This window comes from Mustelus asterias, chromosome 4, assembly GCF_964213995.1.
Source record: "Mustelus asterias chromosome 4, sMusAst1.hap1.1, whole genome shotgun sequence".
Classification (NCBI taxonomy): Eukaryota; Metazoa; Chordata; class Chondrichthyes; order Carcharhiniformes; family Triakidae; genus Mustelus; species Mustelus asterias.
This window is the reverse complement of record NC_135804.1, coordinates 136,000,599-136,025,138: the sequence shown is the minus strand read 5'-3', so window position 1 is coordinate 136,025,138 and position 24,540 is coordinate 136,000,599.

Sequence of the window (24,540 nt, the reverse complement as noted above, 5' to 3'; positions counted from 1 at the left end):
GGATTTTTTTTCTCACCTAATAAAAATGTCTCACTTTTGTGCATTTATGCAAGTATATGATTACAACTTGGGAAAGGATTTGAAGTATCTGATATAACTCATGTTTAGTCTATCTTTTATGGATGTTTCCATGGCAACCCTGCCAAGGATCTCTGAAGGGAATCTGCTGCTGCTAGTGACATGGTTCGACTTGTAGCAAACTTTGAGAGATTCTGCATTTTCCGCTTCTGGGAAATGAGATGAGTTTCTTTTCCAAGGCAGTGATTAATTTTTGAACACCTTTTTCTCTCTGTTGCTTTTGAGTCCCTGCCTGTTTCAAGCAATATGCTTCTTCATCATCATCAGCCCTACCGTACGCTTCCACTATTATTCTTGCAAGTTCTGTTCTGATCTGATTCATTGGTAGTTCACTGCACTTTGTTACTTCCGAGTTTTCTGATGGGAAGAAAAATGTTTGCCCATCATTGAGGGATTAGTTGAGTAAATATATGGGGTTACAAGGATAGGGCCTGAGTGAGATTGTTGTCAGTACAGGCTTGATGCGTCAAATGGCCTCCTTCTGCACTGTAGGTATTCTAGTCTATATTCTATTGTTGCTTCAACCTGAGTGATTTCCAGAGGATTCAGTTTAAGTTTTAAGTTCATTTATTATTGTCACAAGTAGTCACCACACTCCGGCGCCTGTTCGGGTACAGTGAGGGAGAATTTAGCATGGCCAATCCGCCTAATCCACACATCTTTGGACTGTGGGAGGAAAGCAGAGCACCCGGAGGAAACCCACAGACACAGGGGAGAACGTGCAGACTCCGCACAGACAGTGACCCAAGCCTGGAATCGAACTCGGGTCCCCAGCACTGTGAGGCAACAGTGCTAACCACTGTGCCACCGTGCCGCCACAAGTGGTATGTCAAGCAGCTTTCAAACTCTGTTCAGATAACCTGCAAGCACAAAGCATGGGGGAAATGCCATTGTATCAAAGGGACTTCACAGAGAACTGTTCGGATGTATGTTAGCAAGAAACATATCCATGTAGGCATCCTCCAAATTGTGTAATTTGGGCGGTTCACGACTTTCCTTGCAGAAACCATCCAAAAGCTTTTTTTTAAAAAAAGGAACACCTTTCATTCAGATCTACCAGGGTCTGAGGAGCGTTTGATATTCCTGCTTTGATGTTGTGTCTTTATAATGGGCCTTGTTGAAAATGATTTGGTCTACATTGACCTATGCTATCATGATTCAGTCCTTCATTGGTTATGACGCAGCCTGTGATCTGAATCTTTTCACATTACTAGTGCATGAACCCTCATTCCTCTGTTGTTTGGCTGTTCAATAGAAAGCCTGTAAGGTGGTTGCCATAGGCATTCAATATGAATAGATCACTGACGTTAATTGTTTCCCCAATTACAGCCAAATGTTTCAAGGCTACTTGAAAGTCAAGATGAAGTATTGTATCTTTGAACTCTTCAAGCTGTTGTTCCTATGTATTTTTGGCTTTACAAACATAGAAATATAGAAACTAGAAGCAGGAGTGGGCCATTCGGTCCTTCAAGTCTGCTCCACCATTCATTTTAATCATGGCTGATCTTCAAATTAAATATCCTGATCCCACCTTCCCCCCATATTCCTTGATCCCTTTCGCCCCAAAAGCTATATCTAATTTCCCCTTGAAATCACACAAAATTTTGACCTCAACTACATTCTGTGGTAGTGAATTCCACACATTCACCGCTCTCTGTGTGAAGAAATATGTCTTCACCTCAGCCCTGAATGTTGCCCCTTTATCTTCAAACTATGACTCCTAGCTCTGGGTGCCCCCAACAGTGGGGACATTCTTTCTGAATCTGCCCTGTCTAACCCTATTGGAATTTTATAAGTTTTTATGGAGATCCCCTCTCATTCTTCTAAGCTCCAATGAATACAATCCCAACCGACTTAGTCTCCCCTCATATGACATTCCTGCCTTCCCACCATTGACTCCGTCTACACTTCCCGCTGCCTCGGAAAAGCAGTCAGCATAATCAAGAACCCCACATACCCTGGACATACTCTCTTCCACCTTCTTCCACTGGGGAAAAAGATACAAAATCTGAGAACGCGTACCAATTGATTCAAGAACAACTTCTTTTCCGCTGCCACCAGACTTTTGAATGGACCTATCATACATTAAGCTGATCTTTCTCTTCACCCTAGCTATGACTGCAACACTACATTCTGCACTGTCTCCTTTCCTTCTCTCCTAAGTGCTCTATAAATGGCAGGCCTCATCTGTATACCGTGCAAGAAAGAATACATTTCACTATATTCCAAAGAAGTGACAATAATAAATCAAATCAAATCAAATCAAATGTCAGGAGCCATGTGGAGGTGAAACAAAATACATTTTCTAACAACCTAATAAGCTCTGACTCATACATACACACATTCATGAAATCTATTCAAAGCTTCTAAATTTCCTCAAGAGGTTAGTAGTATATGAAAACAAACACATTTCTATTCATATCGCACATCAAAGACAGCGAATCATTTAGTAGTCTATTTAAACCACCAATAAAAGCATGAAGTCAGAATCCCTTGCAGGGATAAGAGTAGCCTTTGAAACTCAGCCAAGCATTCATAGTGACATAATATTAAACATTGTGCAATGTCAACAAAGAACACTATTGAAACTGCATGAACAAATGGTATTTTTTTCTAACCTGCACCAGATTTCCTGTCAATCAAAGTTAACCAGAAAATGCTGCTTTGAACCATAGAACCATAGAAAATTACAGCTCAGAAACAGGCCTTTTGGCCCTTCTTGTCTGTGCCGAACCATTTTTTTGCCTAGTCCCACTGACCTGCACTTGGACCATATCCCTCCACACCCCTCTCATCCATGAACCCGTCCAAGTTTTTCTTAAATGTTAAAAGTGACCCCGCATTTACCACTTTATCCGGCAGCTCATTCCACACTCCCACCACTCTCCGCGTGAAGAAGCCCCCCCCTAATATTCCCTTTAAACTTTTCTCCTTTCACCCTTAACCCATGCCCTCTGGTTTTTTTCTCCCCTAGCCTCAGCGGAAAAAGCCTGCTTGAATTCACTCTATCTATACCCATCAAAATCTTATACACCTCTATCAAATCTCCCCTCAATCTTCTACGCTCCAGGGAATAAAGTCCCAACCTATTCAATCTCTCTCTGTAACTCAGCTTCTCGAGTCCCGGCAACATCCTCGTGAACCTTCTCTGCACTCTTTCAACCTTATTTACATCCTTCCTGTAACTAGGTGACCAAAACTGTACACAATACTCCAAATTCGGCCTCACCAATGCCTTATATAACCTTACCATAACACTCCAACTTTTATACTCGATACTCCGATTTATAAAGGCCAATGTACCAAAGGCACTCTTTACGACCCTATCCACCTGTGATGTCACTTTTAGGAGAATTCTGTACCTGTATTCCCAGATCCCTCTGTTCCACTGCACTCTTCAGAGTCCTACCATTTACCCTGTACGTTCTACTTTGGTTTGTCCTTCCAATGTGCAATATCTCACACTTGTCTGCGTTAAATTCCATTTGCCATTTTTCAGCCCATTTTTCTAGTTGGTCCAAATCCCTTTGAAAACCTTCCTCACTGTCCACTACACCTCCAATCTTTGTATCATCAGCAAACTTGCGGATCCAATTTACCACATTATCATCCAGATCATTGATATAGATGACAAACAACAATGGACCCAACACCGATCCCTGCGGCACACCACTAGTCACAGGCCTCCACTCAGAGAAGCAATCCTCCACAACCACTCTCTGGCTTCTTCCATTGAGCCAGTGTCTAATCCAATTTACTACCTCCCCATGTATACCTAGTGACTGAACCTTCCTAACTAACCTCCCATGAGGGACCTTGTCAAAGGCCTTGCTGAAATCCAAGTAGACAACATCCACCGCCTTCCCTTCATCCACTTTCCTGGTAACCTCCTCGAAAAACTTTAATAGATTGGTCAAACATGACCTACCACGCACAAAGCCATGTTGACTCTCCCTAATAAGTCCCTGTCTATCCAAATATTTGTAGATCCTATCCCTTATCACATCTTCCAATAACTTGCCCACCACCGACGTCAAACTTACTGGCCTATAATTTCCCGGATTTCTTTTGGAACCTTTTTTAAACAACGGAACAACATGAGCCACCCTCCAATCATCCGGCACCTCCCCCGTGAATACTGACATTTTAAATATGTCTGCCAGGGCCCCTGCAAGTTCAACACTAGCTGTCACTGACAGATTTAACCTTCCATTCCCATATTTGAGGAGTGGAAGATTAAAAAATATCTTCAGATCATGACACATAAGCAGATCTTAGGTACCCTTCAAGACCATCAATGTCCACTCCATCAGTCCCTGACTCCCATAGGTTAACGACCTTGCAATAGACAAAATAGGGAATATTTGAACTCAACACTAAGTTTGGGTTTCCTCCCTGTCTGATTCTTGCCCTCCAGTAAAAAATTGATCTGTTGGAATTGGAGGCAGGAGTTCCACATCCAGGTCGCAGTCATCATTTTTAAAGTTCTGTGAATACCTAGCCCTTTGTTCAATGTGTTAGCACTGCTTCACAAAACATAATTACTACAGAATACTGCAGTTCATAAAGCTATGGCAGGAACTGAACATGCTCTCAAAGCATGAAGGGAATTTGGTCAATCTTTCAGGTAAAAGTAAAGTCAATCGTTAGTAAAGTCATCACTGTGTTACAGTTACAAAGATAAGGAAGAGGAACACTGTGATGCCATTTATGATCCCCAGCACAGTGGTTAGCACTGCTGCATCACAGCACTAGGGACCTGGGTTCAATTCCGGCCTCGGGTGACTGTCTGCATGGAGTTTGCACATTGTCCCCGTATCTGCGTGGGTTTCCTCCGGGTGCTCCGGTTTCCTCCCACACTCCAAAGATGTGCGGGTTAGGTTGATTGGCCATGCTAAATTGCCCCTTAGTGTTGGGGGATTAGCAGGGTAAATTCATCGGGTTAAGGACATAGGGACAGGATGGAATTGTTGGTGAAGGCTCGATGGGCCGAATGGCCTCGTTCTGCACTGTAAAGATCCTATGATTCTATCTAGTCACGTTTCAGAAGGTAGGTTAAGGACTATTTCTCTCATTCCCATTTATTCTAAACATCAATTCTACTGGCTACTCGTTTCCAGATGACTGCTGTTTATTCATGCTGCTTTTTCTTCAATCAGGAAGTGGTGAGCAACCATAATAAAGAGGGGCATGGAGCACGTTTGATAGTCAGCAGATCAGGTGAGCACATTTTTCCTGGGTGTTCCTACTGAAACAAGAAGAGACTTAGGGGCATTGCAGGTGAAGCTGCAGCAGGTCCATAGTGAACGTGGTTCTGTATCAGAAATGTGCAGAGGAAAGCGCAGAGCTCTCCTGCATGCAAACTCTTCTCCAATGTATGCGCTAGATATTGCTGCAAATTTCATCAGAGCCACTTTGCCCTATCTTCAGAATCAGAAGATCTAATTTCTATTGTCAAAGTACAAGTATCTCCTAAAGCATCATAGAACATGTCTCTAATCCTAAATTAGCATGTGTTAAAGCATATTACATTTGACACAAAGCTTTGTCAGTTTCTGATCTCCATTTAGTTTAAAGACCTTCAACATCTCTATCAGTTCCAACCCCTTCAAACAATTTTTCTGCAGGGGGTTTAACAGTTGTCATCAATAGAATAACAATTTACCAACATCAAAAACATAGATCTCCAGTCAAGTATATAATTCATCTTCTGCTACAGATGAGATGAATGATAATATTTGAGATATGTCTTGTCTGGAGCATCTTTGTAATGCTCCTTATGTCAGCGTTTATTCTTTGTGTGACCTGAATATTTGTCTTTTAATATGTGGGGACATTGTCTCATTCACAGACACCACACATATTTCTACCCCTTTCACCCATTCTACTGGCAATCTCCCAGAAGAGATTTAATCTACTAAAATGAATGTCATGATGCCTCAGTTCAACAGAGAGCTGCAATTTCGTTGTTAGCCGTAAGTAGCAGTCACAAGTCTCCTCATCTTAAAGAGCCAGCTGAAAGGAATTTTAGTTTTGAAACAACTTTGCACTAAAAACTGGAATCATCCACGTTATGCCATCTCTGCAACTTTTGCGGCTTTTAAGCTTGCTTTCTTTATCTCAATCCTCTTTAATTATCTCAGCCATCATTTTTAAGAAAAACGTTATGAATTCCAGAATGCAGTTCTATTTTCCGCCAGGAAAGGGTACTGTTTCACTTTCAAAGGACAAAGTTAATTCTGGCAATAGTCCACACTCAACACCTCAATACAATACACCCACCAACACGCTACAAAGTAAAATGATAATGTTGCACCACCCCCCAATGAACATATATAGACACAAAACCAAATGGCAAACTATGTAATTATTGAGCTTCTAATATGCCATCTTGGCATATTCACAGTGCACAGAATATAAGAAGGCAACATCTGTCCCACAAGTCCGTATGTGGACAGCCCTTGTTCTCCCACCTGACTGTCTATAAAACAGCTGAAGCAACATCCAGTAACCATGTGGAAAGCTAGTGTTTGGGTACCAGAGAGAAACCCCAAGATATGTTATGAAGCCCGACTAGATCCCAACAAGTTTTCTATTTTGGAATTTGTGTGAGGATAAGGTGTTTCACCCCAGGTGTGATTCTGTTGACACACTAGGAAGATTTTATCAAAACAAACTTTATTTTACAGAGTTGAGGACGAACTTCTTCTCCCAGAGGGTAGTGAATCTTTGGAATTCTCTGCCCAATGAAGCAGTAGAGGCTACCTCGTTAAATGTGTTTAAGTCACAGATAGATAGATTTTTAACCATTAAAGGAATTAAGGGTGATGGGGAGCGGGCGAGTAAGTGGAACTGAACCCACTATCAGATCAGCCATGATCTTATTGAATGGCGGAGCAATCTTGAGGGGCTAGATGGCCTACTCCTGCTCCTAGTTCTTATGTTCTTATGTTCTTATGTTCTTAACAATATAATTTAACTATAACAAATGAATTAGCTTAACATTTACCAATTGAAATACTTAACAATTCTTAACTGCTAATCTATCTCTATAGTTCCAATTTAAGCAATATTCCTCTCATAGACTTAAAACAGTCCGAGCACCTTTTGAACACCTTGAAAGAGAGAGAGAGAGAAAGAGTCAAAGAGAAAGACCTATTTCTCTTAGCAGGACCCAAACAGCAGCCTCCAGAGAGAGAGACAGAGAAAGAGGGAGAGAGAGAGACATCTCTTGCTTCTTTCATGACTAAGCAGAAACTCTGCTCGCTTTTCCTTGTAAGCTTAGCTCCTCCCATTAGCACATGACTCCGTCTCTTGTCAATCAACCTAATAAAACCCTATTCTGAAACACCGGGGGAAAATTAAAATAAACAATAATGCATTTATTCAGATTAAAACAAATATCCCAATCACTAAATTCAATCTTTAGTCAGCATGTGAGCTGCCTGGCACAAACAAATCGGCACCATGTAAACAGAGCTGAATTTTAAACATGCCCCTCACATGAAACATGATATAAATACACTTCTTAAAGGCACAGGATCATCACACTGGACACCAAGTGAACCCACTCTACTGTTCTCTAACTCCTAATTTTTATTTCAAGAGTAACATAGGCAAAGAACAAAGATGATTTTATCTTCCCGAGTTATCAGATGAGGAATTACACAGCAGAAGGAATGAAAGTCAGACAGTGAGTCTACAGCATTTGCCTTCCCTGTGACTTCTACCACTGACAAGGACAAGGGTAGAAAGGCTATGGGAACACTGACACTCCAACTCTTCTGCCAAGTCACACACCAATGGCTTGAAGAAACATCACTGTTTCTTCATCATTGCTGAGTCAATATCCATGAATCTGGCACGAAGGGTAATGGAAAAAGATGTTCACCCAGACTGCAGCAGTGCAAAAGGAAGGTCCACCATTACCTTCTCAAGGGTAACAAATGACTGTCAATAAAGTCACCTTACTTACATTCTGGAAAGAAGTGTCATTATTGGAAAAGTGAAGAAAATTTATATGTAAATGTAATGTATACATTCTTTTGTTTCATTGGATGTGGGCTTTGCTGGTTGGGCCAGCTTTAATGCTCATCCTTAATTCCCATTAGGAAGTGGTAATGAGATGTCTTCTTGACCACTACAAGCTGTCAAGATATTGGGATAAAGATTCAAGAATTGAATAAAGAGCAATATTAAAAATAAAATTGGGATTAAATAAAGTAAAGAACTGGGAAAAATGGGAACTGATACAAGTGCAGCTGTCTGAAGAGATTTTTGATATTGGCACTGCAGTAGGAAAACAAATGTTTACCTAGTGTTTAGTGGGTGAACAAGGATATATAGAAATAGGTGTTCGAATTGTAGAAGAGGTGAGTTCAAAGTGGAGAGGTAAGTATATAATTTGCCTATATGTTCAAAGCCTGGTCCAAGTGCATGGTGGCACAGTGGTTAGCAATGCTGCCTCACAGCACCAGGGACCTGGGTTCAATTCCCGGCTTGAGTCACTGTCTTTGTGGAGTTGCATGTTCTCCCCGTGTCTGCGCGGGTTTGCTCCGGTTTCCTCCAACAGTCTAAGAGATGTGCTGGTTAGGTGCACTGACCCGAACAGGTTCTGGAGTGTGGCGACTAAGAGAATTTCACAGTAACTTCATTTCTGTGTTAATGTAAGCCTTACTTGTGACTAATAAACTTTACTTTATTGAGATAGAATAACATCAAAGGGAAAAAGACAGTATATCCATAGCAGGATAACTGAGTACAGAGGAGAGAGGAGAAGGCAGCTCCTACCATAGGCATACACAGCTGGAAAAGAAGGCTCTCCCAAAAACAAGTTGATGCTCAAAACTGCTGTCTTAAAAACTCTCAAATAGGAGAAACATTGCACTGAGCTGGATAAAGGTTTTCGTAATCTGGAGGCTAACTTGCGGATGGTAACTATATGCAGGATTTTGCTCATAGAGTTATCTCATATTGGATGTTGTTTGGCAAAGGGGCATTTCTCAGAGTTCAGAAACATCGATATCTGGGAACCGGGATTAACTACATGAGATATTCTGTGTGTATCGCCATTATCTTTTGAAGAATAAGGGGAGATCTTATAGAAACATGTAAGGTTATGAAGGGAATAGATAAGATAGAAGCAGGGAGGTTGTTTCCATTGGCAGATGAAACTAGAACTGGGGGGCATAGCCTCAAAATAACGGTGAGCAGATCTAGGACTGAGTTGAGGAGGAACTTCTTCACCCAAAGCGTTGTGAATCTGTGGAATTCCTTGTCCAGTGAAGCAGTTGAGGCTACCTTGCTGAATGTTTTGAAGGCAAAGATAAATAGATTTTTGAACAGTAAAAGAATTAAGGGTTATGGTGAGCGGGCGGGTAAGTGGAGCTGAGTCCACAAAAAGATCAGCCATGATCTTATTGAATGGCGGAGCAGGCTCGAGGGGCCAGATGGCCTACTCCTACTCCTAGTTTTTATGTTCTTATTATTGTAGTTAAGTATTCTGTTGTTATGTATTGTATTTCTCCCTGTGTGTTTCATTTAAGTTAATAAATATTCTTCATTAATTGATTACAGCAAGAATAAACTGGCCCTTACTGGTTCTTGTATCTTTCTTCACATTACACCAAATTGAAAATATACAGCGCTAAGAACTGGCATTCCAAGGTACCCTCCTGGGTTTTGTGATACCCTCGCATTTAACATCAGCAGAATTCAAACATGCCCATGTGTTGTAGGTACACCCACAGTGCTGTTTGGAGGGGAGTTCCAAGATTTTGATCCAGCAATACTGAAGGGATGAGCATAATGGTTGCATCAAGATGGTGTGTGACTTCAAAATTGCAGCTTTCCCATGCATTTGCTCCCCTTATCCTTCTAGGTGGTGGAGGTCTCAGGTTTTGAAGGTGCTTTCAAAGGAACCTTGGTGAGTTGCTGCAGTACATCTTGTAGATGGTACATAAGGCTGCCACTGTGCTCAGTCATGGAGGAAATGAAAGTTTAGCATGATGAATGGAGAGCTAATCAAGTGGGCTGCTTTGTCCTGGATGGTGCTGAACTTCTTAAATGTTGTTGGAACTGCACTCATCCAGACAACTGGAGACTATTCAATAAGACCGTAAGACCATAAGTTGTAAAGGCAGAAATAGGCCATTCAGTCCATTGCGTCTGCTCCGCCATTCAATGAGATTATGACTGATCTGATTTGATAATCCTCAACTCCACTTTCCTGCCTTATCCCCATAACCTTTGACTCCCATACCAATTAAAAATCCTCCTATCCAAGTCTTAATTATACTTAATGACTCAGCCTCTACAGCCTATGTGATAAAGAATTCCACAGATTCACTACCCTCTCAGAGACGAAATTCCTCCTAATCTCTGTCTCAAATGGGCAACCCCTTACTCTCAGATTATGTCCTATGGTCCTAGACTCTCCCACAAGAAGAAACAATATCTCAACATCTACCCGATCAAGCCCTCTGAGAATCCTACATGACTCAATAAGAACCTCTTGTTCTAAATTCCTTATGAGTACAACCTACTCAACCTCTCCTTATAAAGAAATCCCTCCATACCCTGGATCAACCTAGTGAACCTTCTCTCGACTGTCTCCAAATCCAGTATATCTTTCCCTAGTTAAGGGGACCAAAACTGTTCACTGTTCACAGTATTCTACCATGCTCCTGACCTGTGCCTTGCAGATGGTGGACTGGTTTTGCAGAGTTAGGCGATAAGTTACCTGCCACAGCATTCCCAGCCTCTGACTTTCTCTTGTAGCCACAGTTTTACAGGGCTGGCCCAATTCAGTTTCTGGTCGATGATAAGATCCCAGGATGCTGCGCGTGATGGGGGAGCGGGGGTTGCAGTGATAATATTGCCATTGAAAGCCCAGGGGAGATTCTCTGCTGATGGAGATGATCATTGCTTGGTTCCTGTGCGATGCGAACAGGTAGCACCAAGTAGCTCTACCACATTGTGTCATGTAGCTTCACACTTGCAGTGCTCATCTGAAAAGTCTTAGACCATAAGACCATAAGACATAGGAGCGGAAGTAAGGCCATTCGGCCCATCGAGTCCACTCCACCATTCAATCATGGTTGATTTCAACTCCATTTACCCGCTCTCTCCCCATAGCCCTTAATTCCTCGAGAAATCAAGAATTTATCAATTTCTGTCTTGAAGACGCTCAACGTCTCGGCCTCCACAGCCCTCTGTGGCAATGAATTCCACAGACCCACCACTCTCTGGCTGAAGAAATTTCTCCTCATCTCTGTTCTAAAGTGACTCCCTTTTATTCTAAGGCTGTGCCCCCGCGTCCTAGTCTCCCCTGTTAATGGAAACAACTTCCCTACGTCCATCCTATCTAAGCCGTTCATTATCTTGTAAGTTTCTATCAGATCTCCCCTCAACCTCCTAAACTCCAATGAATATAATCCCACGATCCTCAGACGTTCATCGTATGTCAGGCCTACCATTCCTGGGATCATCCGTGTGAATCTCCGCTGGACCCGCTCCAGTGCCAGTATGTCCTTCCTGAGGTGTGGGGCCCAAAATTGCTCACAGTACTCCAAATGGGGCCTAACCAGTGCTTTATAAAGCCTCAGAAGTACATCCCTGCTTTTGTATTCCAAGCCTCTTGAGATAAATGACACCATTACATTTGCTTTCTTAATTACGGACTCAACCTGCAAGTTTACCTTTAGAGAATCCTGGACTAGGACTCCCAAGTCCCTTTGCACTTTAGCATTATGAATTTTGTCACCGTTTAGAAAATAGTCCATGCCTCTATTCTTTTTTCCAAAGTGTACGACCTCGCACTTGCCCACGTTGAATTTCATCAGCTTGTGGAATATAGGAACATAGAATTAGGAATGAGAGTAGGCAATTCAGCCCTTTGAGCTCACTCTGCCATTCTGTGTGATCATGGGTGATCTCCATCTCACCCTAGCTCCACTTCTCTCCTTTTTCCCATAGCCCTTTATCCCGCTTTTGATCAAGTGTCAATCTATCTCTTTCTGGAATCCATTGATTGATTCTGAATCCACTGCCCTCTGGGGCAGTGAGTTCCATAGATTCACAACCCTCTGTGAGAAGTAGCTGCTCCTTATCTCTATCTTGAACCTCTCCCCTCTTACTCTACAACTATGGCCTCTTGTCCTAGACTGTTCTAGACGGGGGAACAGTTGGTTAACCTTTACTTCATCAAACCTGTTGAGCATTTTATATACCTCAATTAAATCTCCCCTCATTATTCTGTACTTCAGTGAGTACAAGCCCAAGCTACCCAAATCCAGTGAACCTCTTCTGAACTGCCTCCAGTGCCACCACATCCTTCTTCAAAGACGGTGACCAAAACTGAACACAATACTCCAAGTGTAGTCTCACCAATGCCTTATACAATTGGATCAACATTTCTCTAATTTTATACTCTGAACCCTTTGCAATAAATGCCAAGGTTCCATTTGCCTTCCTTATAACATTCTGCACCTGCATACCCAATTTCTGAGACTCATGCACAAGGTCATCCAGATCCCTCTGCACAGACGCATTTTGAATCTGTTTCCTATTTAAATAGTAATTTGCCCTTTTATTTTTCCAGCCAAAATGGATAACCTCGCATTTATCCACATTAAACTCCATCTGCCAGACTCTGGTCCATTCCCTTAGCCTGTCAATATCTTTTTGTAAACATTTTATCTCCTCATCACAGCCTGCTTTCCCACCTATTTTCGTGTCATCAGCAAATTTTGCTGTGTTATACTCTGTCCCTACTTGGAGATCATTGGTATGGATTGTAAACAGTTGTGGTCTGAGAACTGAACCTTGCGGGGCCTCACTAGTTACAAATCACCAACTGGAGAAGGGCCCATTTATCCCAAACCTCTGTTTTCTATCAGTCAGCCAATCCTCAATCCCAAGCCACTACTCCACCCCCAACCCCCTTGGGATCGAACCTTCTTGATCAGTCTCTTGTGTGGCACCTTATCAAATGCCTTCTGGAAGTCCAGATAGATCACATCCACAGGATCCCTGTTATCTATCTTGCTGGTTACATCCTCAAAGAACTCTAGCCAGTTTGTCAAACTAGACTTGCCTTTCACAAAACCGTGCTGACACTGGTGAATTGAACTTTGTTTTTCCAGATGCTCAGTCACCTCTTCCTTAATGATTGACTCCAGCAACTTTCCCACCACAGAGGGCAAACTGACTGCTCTACAGTTTCCCACTTTTTGCCTCTCTCCTATCTTGAATAAGGGTGTCACATTAGCATGTTTCCAGTCCACGGATACCTTTCCGGAATTTTGGAGCATCATAACTAATGCATCCACTATCTCTGCTATCACCTCCTTTAACACCCTAGGGTGTAGGCCATCAGGTCCCAGAGACTTACCTACTTTTAAACGCTTCAGGTTACTGAGTACCTTCTCCCTGGTTATAGTAATTTCACCAAGTTCCACTGTGTTTACTGCAGTTTTTGGGACAGAATTATTGGGCCCAATTCTCCCATTCCAAAGCGCACGGTTTTTGGCATGTTGGGTTGGGAGATGCGCATGTCAGTCATTTCGCGGGATGCGTCGGGAATGCATGCACGTCTCCCATAGCCGGAGAGCAGGTGCAGTCAGGACCACATTGGAAACTGGCAGGTAGACAAGTAAGTGATTTAAGTCTACTTTCAATCTTATTTAAATGTCATTATCGGGCCCAGGACTGAATTCTCCAGGTCCAATAGCATCTCCCAGCTGCCAGGAATATTCCACTCTGGCGGGATTTAGAGTAGCTCCCACTTGCGGGGAACTAGCAGAAGAACCTGCCAGAGTGAAGGAGAGGATTCAGGGCCCCACCAGGGGGGTCGGGTGGCAGCGGGATGATGCCCCCTGGGCATGGGCACCCGGCAGTGCCAGCCTGTACCCCAGCACTGCCCAAGGGGCAATGTGCCCTTGCCCAGGGGGCACCTTGGCACTGCCCACCGGGCATCGGGCAATGCCAAGGGTGTGGGGCCATGGGGGCAGTGCCAAGGAGGCTTCGCCAGGAAGCAAGGGGGTAGGGCCGAGTGAGGGAGGGTCCAAGGGGTGGGTCCAAAGGGGCAAAGCCCATTGTGGGTGGGGTCCAGGGGAAGATCGGTGGGGGTGGGGGGTCCCGCTGCCGCTCTGTAGATAGGATCGGTCAGGGCTGGAGGGAGACCAGTGAACGGGGCTGGCTGGGGGGAGGGGGTTTGCCAGGTGGGTCTGCCTCCCATGGTGGGGGTCTGCCTCCCGGGGGGATGATGTCAGCGGGGATCGTCACTAGTGGGGGCAGGGGGGGGTGGAGATTGCGGTCCTCCAGGACAGGGGGGGTCGGGCTGCCTGCAAATGGGCTGGGAGGCATGATTGGGCTGTGGGAATGTCGCGAGGGGCAACAGTGCAAGGGTCCCGGGCTGGCCAGTGATCGAGCTGGCCAGCAAACGGCAGTCTGACACTTCGAGGCCACTGCGCATGCGCAGAGTTCTGGAATGATCAGACTCTGGCGTGAATAGGCCCCACCCCCCGAGCTTTTAATGATATTCCCAATTGTGACCTCTGCATTGCACAGAATGTGGGAGATTCGAGTGTGAAGTTCACTGAAAAAACTGACGTGATGTGCACCAGTTTTCCCGCAAATTCAGCAGTTTTTTGGGAGAATTGCGGCCAAAGTATTGGTTTAGTGCCTCTGCCATCTCCGGTTTCCCATTATTACCCCACTATTTCCATCATCTAAAGGGCCAACATCTACTTTCACTATTCTCTTCCTCTTTCTCTACTTGTAAAAACACTTGCCCAATCCATTTGGGCCAACTCTTTCCTTGGGCCTGCATAATTACCCTTGCCCAATGCTAAAACTCGAGTAGGTGATTCTGTTCTCTCACTTCCAATCTGAATTTGAAATTCTATCCTGCTGTGATCACTCCATCCAAATGGATCTTTCGCTACAAGGCCATTAATCAATCCTTCTTCATTAGATAATACCAGATCTAAAGTAAAGTTCTCTGGTTGGCTCCATAAAATGCCACTCCAAGAAACAGTCCCTCATACACTCTATGAACCCTTCCTCAAGGCTATGAATGGCAATGTTAGCTAGCTATGTTTGCTCCACAGCATACACAAGTTTATTTACCAGCTCTGATAATTTGTTTTCCTACACTTTTCACACATTCTTTTCAAGTTACATCTTTAAGAATTATAAGTGCTTTTGGTGATCTAATTTATGCTTCACTGCATAAACCATCCTTGCTAATTGAAGCACCACTCATCATAATATATGCATAACGTGCATGCAAGCATATCCGAGTTTAAAACATGTCTAATGCTGTTCAAGTTAAGAATTCGATGCACCTACAGTGGGAAAATGTTCATGCAAATCATTAAAAATCACATCAAAAAGTATAGATGAGTAAAGACAACAAAACCAGGCCAACAGGGGAGTTGTACCCAACATATTAATTAGATTATTTCTTAATCTTGAATAATGAAAGATTTTTTATAATACTTTGAGGTCAGATTTTATGAACTACTGCTATTGATTTAGTGCTGGGTATGGCTGAGAATTTAGAAATGTATGTGAGTGATATTCCTCTCTCCCATACGATATTCCATCCTTTAATCTTGATTGAGGAGAATCATTAACTCTGACTTTCACCCACATATTTACAATACACAATGCCAATGCATCAAGATCTGCTTTAGGAGTGCAAAGCAAAATTTACTCAAATTCCAGTTTTTGATTTGATTTATTATTGTCACATGTATTAACATACCGTGAAAAGTATTGTTTCTTGCGCGCTATACAGACACAACATACCGTTCATCGAGAAGGAAATGAGAGAATGCAGAATGTTGTGTTACAATCATAGCTAGGGTGTAGAGAAAGATCAACTTAATGCAAGGTAAGTCCATTCAAAAGTCTGACAGCAGCAGGGAAGAAGCTGTTCTTGAGTCAGTTGGTACATGACCTCAGACTTCTGTATCTTATTCCCGACGGAAGAAGGTAGAAGAGAGAATGTCTGGGGTGCGTGGTGTCCTTAATTATGCTGGCTGCTTTGCCGAGGCAGCGGGAAGTGTAGACAGACAGAGTCAATGGATGGGAGACTGGTTTGCATGATGGATTGGGCTACATTCACGAACCTGATGATGGGTCATCAACCTGAAATATGGGGATGAATTTTAACACATGTAAACCACTGGATTTTAGTGTGGATAGTTATTAAACACAAGCATGTTTAAACGGTGGTTAGCACTGCTGCCTCAGAGCGCCAGGGACCCAGGTTCAATTCTGGCCTTGGGTCACTGTCGGTGTTTATTATTGTCATATGTATTAACATACAGTGAAAAGTATTGTTTGTTGTGCACTATACAGACAAAGCATACCATTCATAGAGAAGGAAACGAGAGAGTGCAGAATGTAGTGTTACAGTCATAGCTAGTATGTAGAGAAAAATCAACTTAACGCAAGGTAAATCCATTCAAAAGTCTGACAGCAGCAGGGAAGAAGCTGTTCTTGAGTCGCTTGATACGTGACCTCCTCTGTGGGAGTTTTCACATTCTCCCCGTGTCTATATGGGTTTCCTCCGGGTGCTCCAGTTTCCTCCCACAGTCTGAAAGATATGCTGGTTAGATTGATTGGTCATGCTAAATTGCCCCTTAGTGTCAGGGTAAATACGTGGGGTTACGGGGACAAGGCCTGGGTGGATTGTTTTCAGTGTAGATTCAATGGGCCAAAAGCAGATCTTGATGCAGGGATTCTATGATTATATGAACCATCTTGAGTTTAACAGGGACAGAATGTGGAGCAAATATCCTACCTGCTTGCAGGTGACGGTTTGGTGAATTGAACATTTTATTAAGACTGGCAGCATCTGGATTAGCCTCCTCTGCGCATTTAATGAAGATGGTTGGGTTTTTCACGCTCCAGGAAACATGGTAGGTGAACAAAGTTGGGGAGGGTGGGAGTGGCAAGGATAGATTTGAGGGGAATGTAAGTGGCTTTACAGCACGGCTTGTGGGCCAGGAGGAGCAGGACTGCTTTCCGTGACCCACCAAGCTTTCCCCATAGCAGATCCTGCTCCCCACCTCCACACCAATACAAAAAAAAATCCGAAATTGCATCCCCCTCGGGTTCAGACCTCCACATACTCGGGTTGTCGCTCAGACCTCATAGAATCATAGAATCCCAGCAGTGCAGAAGGAGGCCATTTGGCCCATCGAGTCTGCACCATCACTCCAACAGAGCATCTTACCTTGGCCTTACCTATCCCCATAACTCCATGTATTTATCCTGCTAATCCCCCTAAGCTACACATCTTTGGACACCAAGGGGTAATGTAGCAAGCCAATCCAATGCACACCTTTGAAGTGTGGGAGGAAACTGGGGCACCCGGAGGAAACCCATGCAGACATGGGGAGAACGCGCAAACTCCATGCAGTCACCCTAGGCCGGCATTCAACCTGGGTCATAGAAACATAGAAGATAGGAACAGCAGGAGGCCATTTGGCCCTTCAAGCCTGCTCCACCATTCATCACGATCATGGCTGATCATCCAACTCAATAGCCTAATCCTGCTTTCTCCTCATAACCTTTGACCCCGTTTGCCCGAAATGCTATATTGAGCCACCTCTTGAATGCATTCAATGTTTTGGCATTGAGTCCCTGGCGCTCTGAGGCAGCAGTGCTAACCACTATGCCACCATGCCGCCCATGCCTGGTCATGCAGCGACTTTGGAGCCCTTCCCAACCGAGTAGAAGGCAATCCTGTTAATGAGATGGATGCCGGGCAGGCATGAAGAACAGACTTCAGGATTCAAATCCAAAACTCAAACATGTTGAGAGTTTCCCAGCATGTTCTGTTCTTATTTCAAATTTCGAACAGTAACAGCATTTTGCTTTGACCTCATATTCAGCGCTCAGTGGGGAATTTTCACAAAGACCTATCCTCAATTAACGCTGCACAATATTAAGATTGATCGGTGAACATTTTGCTAATTATCCAGTCAATGCGATGTGATTCTCAGCAAATCTGTTTATGCACTGAGAAGGTTTTCAAATTGTTTTGCCAGCAGTGGCTCAGTGGGTGGCACTCTCGCCTGAGTCAGACGGCTGTGAGTTCAATATGTATTCCAGAGACCTGAGACCTGATGCTTCACTGATACTGCGGGAGCGCTGCCCTGCCCTGCCCTGCCTGAGGTGCTATCTTTTTAATGTGGCATTACACCTGTCTGCCTTTTTAATTATAAGAGATGAGCAATTCACTTTGAAACTTTATAACATATTTATCTTGGACCAACATCTATAAGACACCTTGGGTTACTGTGTGGAGTTTGCATGTCCTCCCCGTGTCTGTGTGGGTTTCCTCTGGGTGCTCCAGTTTCCGCTCACACTCCAAAGATGTGTAGGTTAGGTGGATTGACCATGCTAAATTGCTCCTTAGTGTTCCAAAATGTGTGGGTTAGGAGGATTAGCATGGTAAATATGTGGGGTTACGGGGATAGGGCCTGGGTATAAATGCAAAGTGATGCATTTTGGAAGAAATAATGTAGGGAGGAGTTATACAATAAATGGCAGAGCCATCAAGAGTATAGAAACACAGAGGAACCTAGGTGTGCAAGTCCACAAATCCTTGAAGGTGGCAACACAGGTAGAGAAGGTGGTGAAGAAGGCATATGGTTTGCTTGCCTTTATAAAAGCTGGAGTCTGATGATGCAGCTGGTTAGGCCACATTTGGAGTACTGCGTCCAGTTCTGGTCGCCGCACTACCAGAAGGACGTGGAGGTGTTAGAGAGAGTGCAGAGAAGGTTTACCAGGATGTTGCCTGGTATGGAGGGTCTTAGCTATGAGGAGAGATTGGGTAAACTGGGATTGTTCTCCCTGGAAAGACAGAGAATGAGGGGAGATCTAATAGAGGTGTACAAGATTATGAAGGGGATAGATAGGGTGAATGGTGGGAAGTTTTTTCCCAGATCAGAAGTGACGATCACGAGGGGTCACGGGCTCAAGGTGAGAGGGGCAAAGTATAACTCAGATATTAGAGGGATGTTTTTTACACAGAGGGTGGTGGGGGCCTGGAATGCGCTGCATTCCAGGAGGCAGACACGTTGACATCGTTTAAAACTTACCTGGATAGTCACATGAGCAGCCTGGGAATGGAGGGATACAAACGATTGGTCTAGTTGGACCAAGGAGCAGCACAGACTTGGAGGGCCGAAGGACCTGTTTCCTGTGCTGTACTGTTCTTTGTTCTTTGTAAGGTGCTCTGTCGGAGAGCCGGTGCAGACTGGATGAGCCAAATGGCCTCTTCCTGCACTGTAGGGATTCTATGATTCTATTATTGCTGCTTGTGGGATCTTGCTGTATGTAAATTGACTGTCTTTCCAAAAGTGGCCAAACTTCAGAAAAGTACTGAATGGACCACAAAGCGATTTTGGACACAGTGAGGTTGTGAAAGCCATTATAAAAATGCAAGGTTTTCATTCTTTGGAGGTGCAGTTGCTCAGAGGTTGCAGCCAAAATCTAGGTTAAGAAATATTTTTACTGCTGTAGCCATTCCTAAAAACTTCCATTCATCTGAGTTTCTCTTTTTTTAATACTTCTTTGTAAAATTGTGATATTGAGTCTTTATATATAAAAGTGTGGCGCGCAGGTGTGATGTGAACTTAATAGTTTTCTTGTCCATGAACGGGTATCCAGATCATTGTTTTTAGGGTACAGAATGATGTGTAATTTATTTGATCCTGATGAACACACTCCGATGAAGGGTCATCGATCTGAAACATCAAAATTTTGTAAAGGTGACAGAGGTTAATACCAACATTGGTGGGATGAGGCCCTCAGTTTCCCTGTGCAAAAATCTTCTCTTTCAATAAAACTGTTGTGTGTTACTTTGAATCGATGGGCCCGATTTTACCATTTTGATTCTAAGTGCTGAATTTGGGAGTGTTTCAGATCCGACTTTTAGACCCGTTCTCCGGCGCTCCCCTACACACTCTGCCTGAGAAAATAGCAGCAATTCTGAATCGCGCTGCAGAAGGCTGTGGGCGGGGCTTATCACGCCCGAAATACTGTAGCTCCGATCGGAGCTTCCAACTGTGTATGCACAGTAAAAAAAATTATAAAATGCCCCCCTGCCTCATCGCTCCCGGGCCGCCCCCACAGACATTGTCCCACCCCCACAACATAACTGTCCCCCTTATCTGCCCACCCACCCCCCGCTACCCAGACTGACCGTGGCCCCCTGCCCTACTTCCCCCCTACCGATCGCACACAGAGTGGCAGCAGACCACCCTGCCCCTTCCCCCATCAGAGATCCATCTGACCCACCTCTCTCCCTCCCCCCAACCAGAGATCCATCTGACCCGCCTCCCTCCTCCTCCTCCGCCCCCCCCTCCCCCCACCAGAGAACAATCTGCTCCACCTCCCTCCTCCCCGCCCCCCCCCACCAGAGATCCATCTGGTCCGCCTCCCTCCTCCCCCCCCCACCAGAGATCCATCTGACCCGCCTCCCTCCTCCTCCCCCCCCCACATCAGAGAACAATCTGTTGCACCTCCCTCCTCCTCCCTCCCCCCCACCAGCGATTCACAGAGATCTATCTGGCCCACCTCCGCACCCCCCCCCCCCACCCACCAGAGAACAATCTGGCCCACCTCCCGCCTCCTCCCCTCCCCCCCCCCACCAGAGATCCATCTGACCCCTCCTCCCTCTCCTCCCCACCAGAGATTCATCTGGCTTACCTCCCTGCTTGTCCCCCACCAGAGAACGACCTGACCCACCTCCCTCCTTCCCTCGCCATCGATCTGAGTTAGAGAGCCACTGGAAGCTCTGAATTTACTTCCTCAGAAGCTGGAGCGCCCGAAACAGACTTTTGCAGACCACGTCTGTTTTGCGATGAATCTGGATGGGTGATTGCAGTGGTAAAGGGGGAAATGCAGGTGTGGTGCCAATCATGGCCATTTTAGATGCTTGGTAAAGAGGGAACGGGAGTTAAGGTGGATGCAGATCGCGCTACTCGCTTCACACCCGAATTTACCAAGTTTTTGTGCCCGAAAATGGGCGCAGCTTGTTGGTAAAATTGGGCCCGATGTGTGCAAATCACATTTCTTCTTTTTTTTTAAAGCCCACACCCCCTAACATAATTAAGACATACAACATTCTATTAGCTTTCCTTATTACTTGCTGTAGCTGCATACTAGCCTTTTTGATTCATGCACTAGGACACCCAGATTCCTCTGACTTTCAGAGCTCTGGAATCTCTTGCTGATTAGATAATGTGCTTCTTTATTCTTCATTCTTTATTCAACATGGACAATTTCACATCTTCCCACATTATGCTCCATTTTGGCTGCGCTCACCCCAAAATTGGAGAATCCCACCCGAGGTCAACGGACCTTTGCGTGGCTTGCACCCCACCCACTACAGTTCCCATGGCGGAAGAGAGAATTCCCCGCCCCCTCATAAATCTGTCAGAATAAGCAAATATAACTTGCAATATCATTATCCTCTTAGAAACTCACAAATTTCTCAAAATAAACAAGCTCTCATTCGCCTGGACAACAGTGTAAAAAAAAAACCCTGCAGTACAGAATGCACCAGTGGCTTTAAAGACAGCCAAACAGATGGTTGAGCTGTTCTTTAAAGAATGAATAAAAGCTCAGACATCGGTTAAAGCTTTGAAGCAAGTAATCAGATGGTGGAAATGTCCTTTAAATAATGAATGAAATTCATGGGAAGAGTTTAACTAATTAGCTATTGATCACACGCTGGGTTACAGTTTTAATATCGTACAATGTGGAAAGGCACTTCATTCAATGGGTGATCTCATCTAATGCGTCTAAAGGTTTTTCCACTTTTATAATGCTGTTTTTTCACTGCATAGCTCGCCACTTCTCAGAGTAACAATCTGACAAGTACATTATTTAATGGTCACTTCCTTTTTCCAATCATAGCACTTTAACTCACTTTAGTAAATACAGATTTGATTCAGGCAACAACACTTGGTGATGAGCTCAGCTTTCAAACTATTCCCAGCTCCAGTCTACGGTTCATGTTGGCACTCACCAGGTGTGAATCAGAGAGACCTCCAAAGCGCAGCTGTCTTAACATAGAAACATAGAAACTAGAAGCAGGGATAGGCCATTCAGCCTTTCGAGCCTATTCCGCGATTCATTTTGATCACGACTGATCATCAAATTAAATATCCTGGTCCCCTCTTCCCCCCCATATCCCTTGATCCCTTAGCCCCAAGAGTGAAATCTAATTTCTTCTTGAAATCAGACAATGACTTGGCCTCAAAAGAGAAAATGCTGGAAAGCCTCAGCAGGTCTGGCAGCATCTGTAAGGAGAGAAAAGAGCTGACGTTTCGAGTCCAGATGACCCTTTGTCAAAGCTTTGTCACCTGGACTCAAAACGTCAGCTCTTTTCTCTCCTCACAGATGCTGCCCGACCTGCTGAGATTTTCCAGCGTTTTCTCCTTTCGTTTCAGATTCCAGCATCCGCAGTAATTTGCTTTTATCAAGCGATTTGGCCTCAACTTGCAGAACATCTTGCAGATGTTCTGAGTTGCCCACTCTCTGAATGGTGCCAACTAAGTCTAAAGAGCCACATTTGGGACCCCCCCCCCCCCTTCCCCCCCTCCCCCCCGAGCTCACACTGCCCTCTTTTCCCACATTGCTGAATACAGCCAGATAACAAATTGCAGGCGGGATTTCCAGATCTGGGCTCAGCTACCTTTTTCTCTGTTCTGACTCAGTGGAGTCCAAATCAGGAACACAAATCCAGCTCATTAACTCTTCCTCTCTCCACAAGTGCTGCCTGTCCTGCTGAGCAATTCCAGTATTTTCTCTTCTTCTTGTAGTTTATTCAGGACAGACATTTTATTTCAAGTAATGAACAAGGTTTGAGCCTATTTAAGTGAACCTGTCACCTGCTAAGATCATACAGTCTCGTTGCTATTATTAGAACTAGGTTAATATTGATCCATTTCTCACTGGGGTTTAGAAAAATGAGAGCGGATCTCATAGAAACTTATAACATTTTAACAGGGTTAGACAGGGTAGATTCAGAAAGAATGTTCCCAATGCTGTGTGAGTCCAGAACTAGGGGTCATAATTTGAGGATAATTACCTTTTAGAACTGAGGTGAAGAGAAATTTCTTCACCCAGAGGGTGGTGAATGTGTGGAATTCACTACCACAGAAAGTAGTTAAGGCCAAAATGTTGCGCGATTTCAACATTGTTTGATGATTCCGCTCCTGAACATCTTAGCTCCAATTCCAAGATAAAACATTCTTTCTGATTGTATCACAGCTTGGTATGGCTCCAGCTCTGTCCAAAGACAGCAAGAAACTACAAAAGGTCGTGAATGTAGCCCAATCCATCACGCAAACCAGCCTCCCATCCATTGACACTGTCTACATTTCCCGCTGCCTCAGAAAAGCAGCCAGCACAATCAAGGACCCCGCACACCCCGAACATTCTCTCTTCCACCTTCTTCCTTCAGGAAAAATGATACAAAAGTCTGAGGACACGCACCAACTGACTCAAGAACAGCTTCTTCCCTGCTGCCATCAGACTTTTGAATGGAGTTACCTTGCATTAAGTTGATCTTTCTCTACACCCTAGCTATGACTGTAACACTACATTCTGCACTCTCTCATTTCCTTCTCTATGAATGGTATGCTTTGTCTGTATAGCGCGCAAGGAACAATACTTTTCACTGGATCCCAATACATGTGAAAATAATAAATCAAATCAAAACAAATCTCCTCAGTTCTCTGAATTTACCCCCGTGAATTCTCTCAATGGGCTGAATGGCTTCCCTCGTTTTTGTTGTAACAATTCTGTGATTTCATCCCTCAAACAAGTGTGAAAGCACACACATGCCTGCGCATTATGCAGCGTTCAATATCTGAAACCATTTGGACGTATTCTGTTTCTCAGCACAATTAAGATGTATGCCTTTCAGGATTGCAAGTCAGGGCTTCGAAAATATCCCAACATTAACATTAAACTCAGCGGAGCCCAATTTACGCAGTGAATCCTGTCTTTCAAATACATGTGTCAGACTCTTTAATTTCAGATGATGAATAAATGATAGATTATACTGAATAAGGAACAACTCCTCATTACAGATTCTCATGCTTCAGTGTCCACAGTACACCAGCTAGTGCAGTGTTTTATTAAAAAACTATTGTGATATTAAACACTAAACAAATGGCTAAAACAGTGGTCATTTATGGAATAAAAATGAAAAATCAAATGCTGGAAATGCCCAGTGGGTCAGACAGCATCTGTGGAGGCAGAAATGGAGTTAATCGGCTGGATTTTATGGTATTTGGCTGGGTGAGGGAGATGGAACAGAAATTGAATGGTGTGACCCCACCATCTCAGCTTGCCAAATCAAACATTTGATTGCCAATTAGAGGCCACCCGATAGGAAGGTTGTTAATCAGTGGTCTGAGA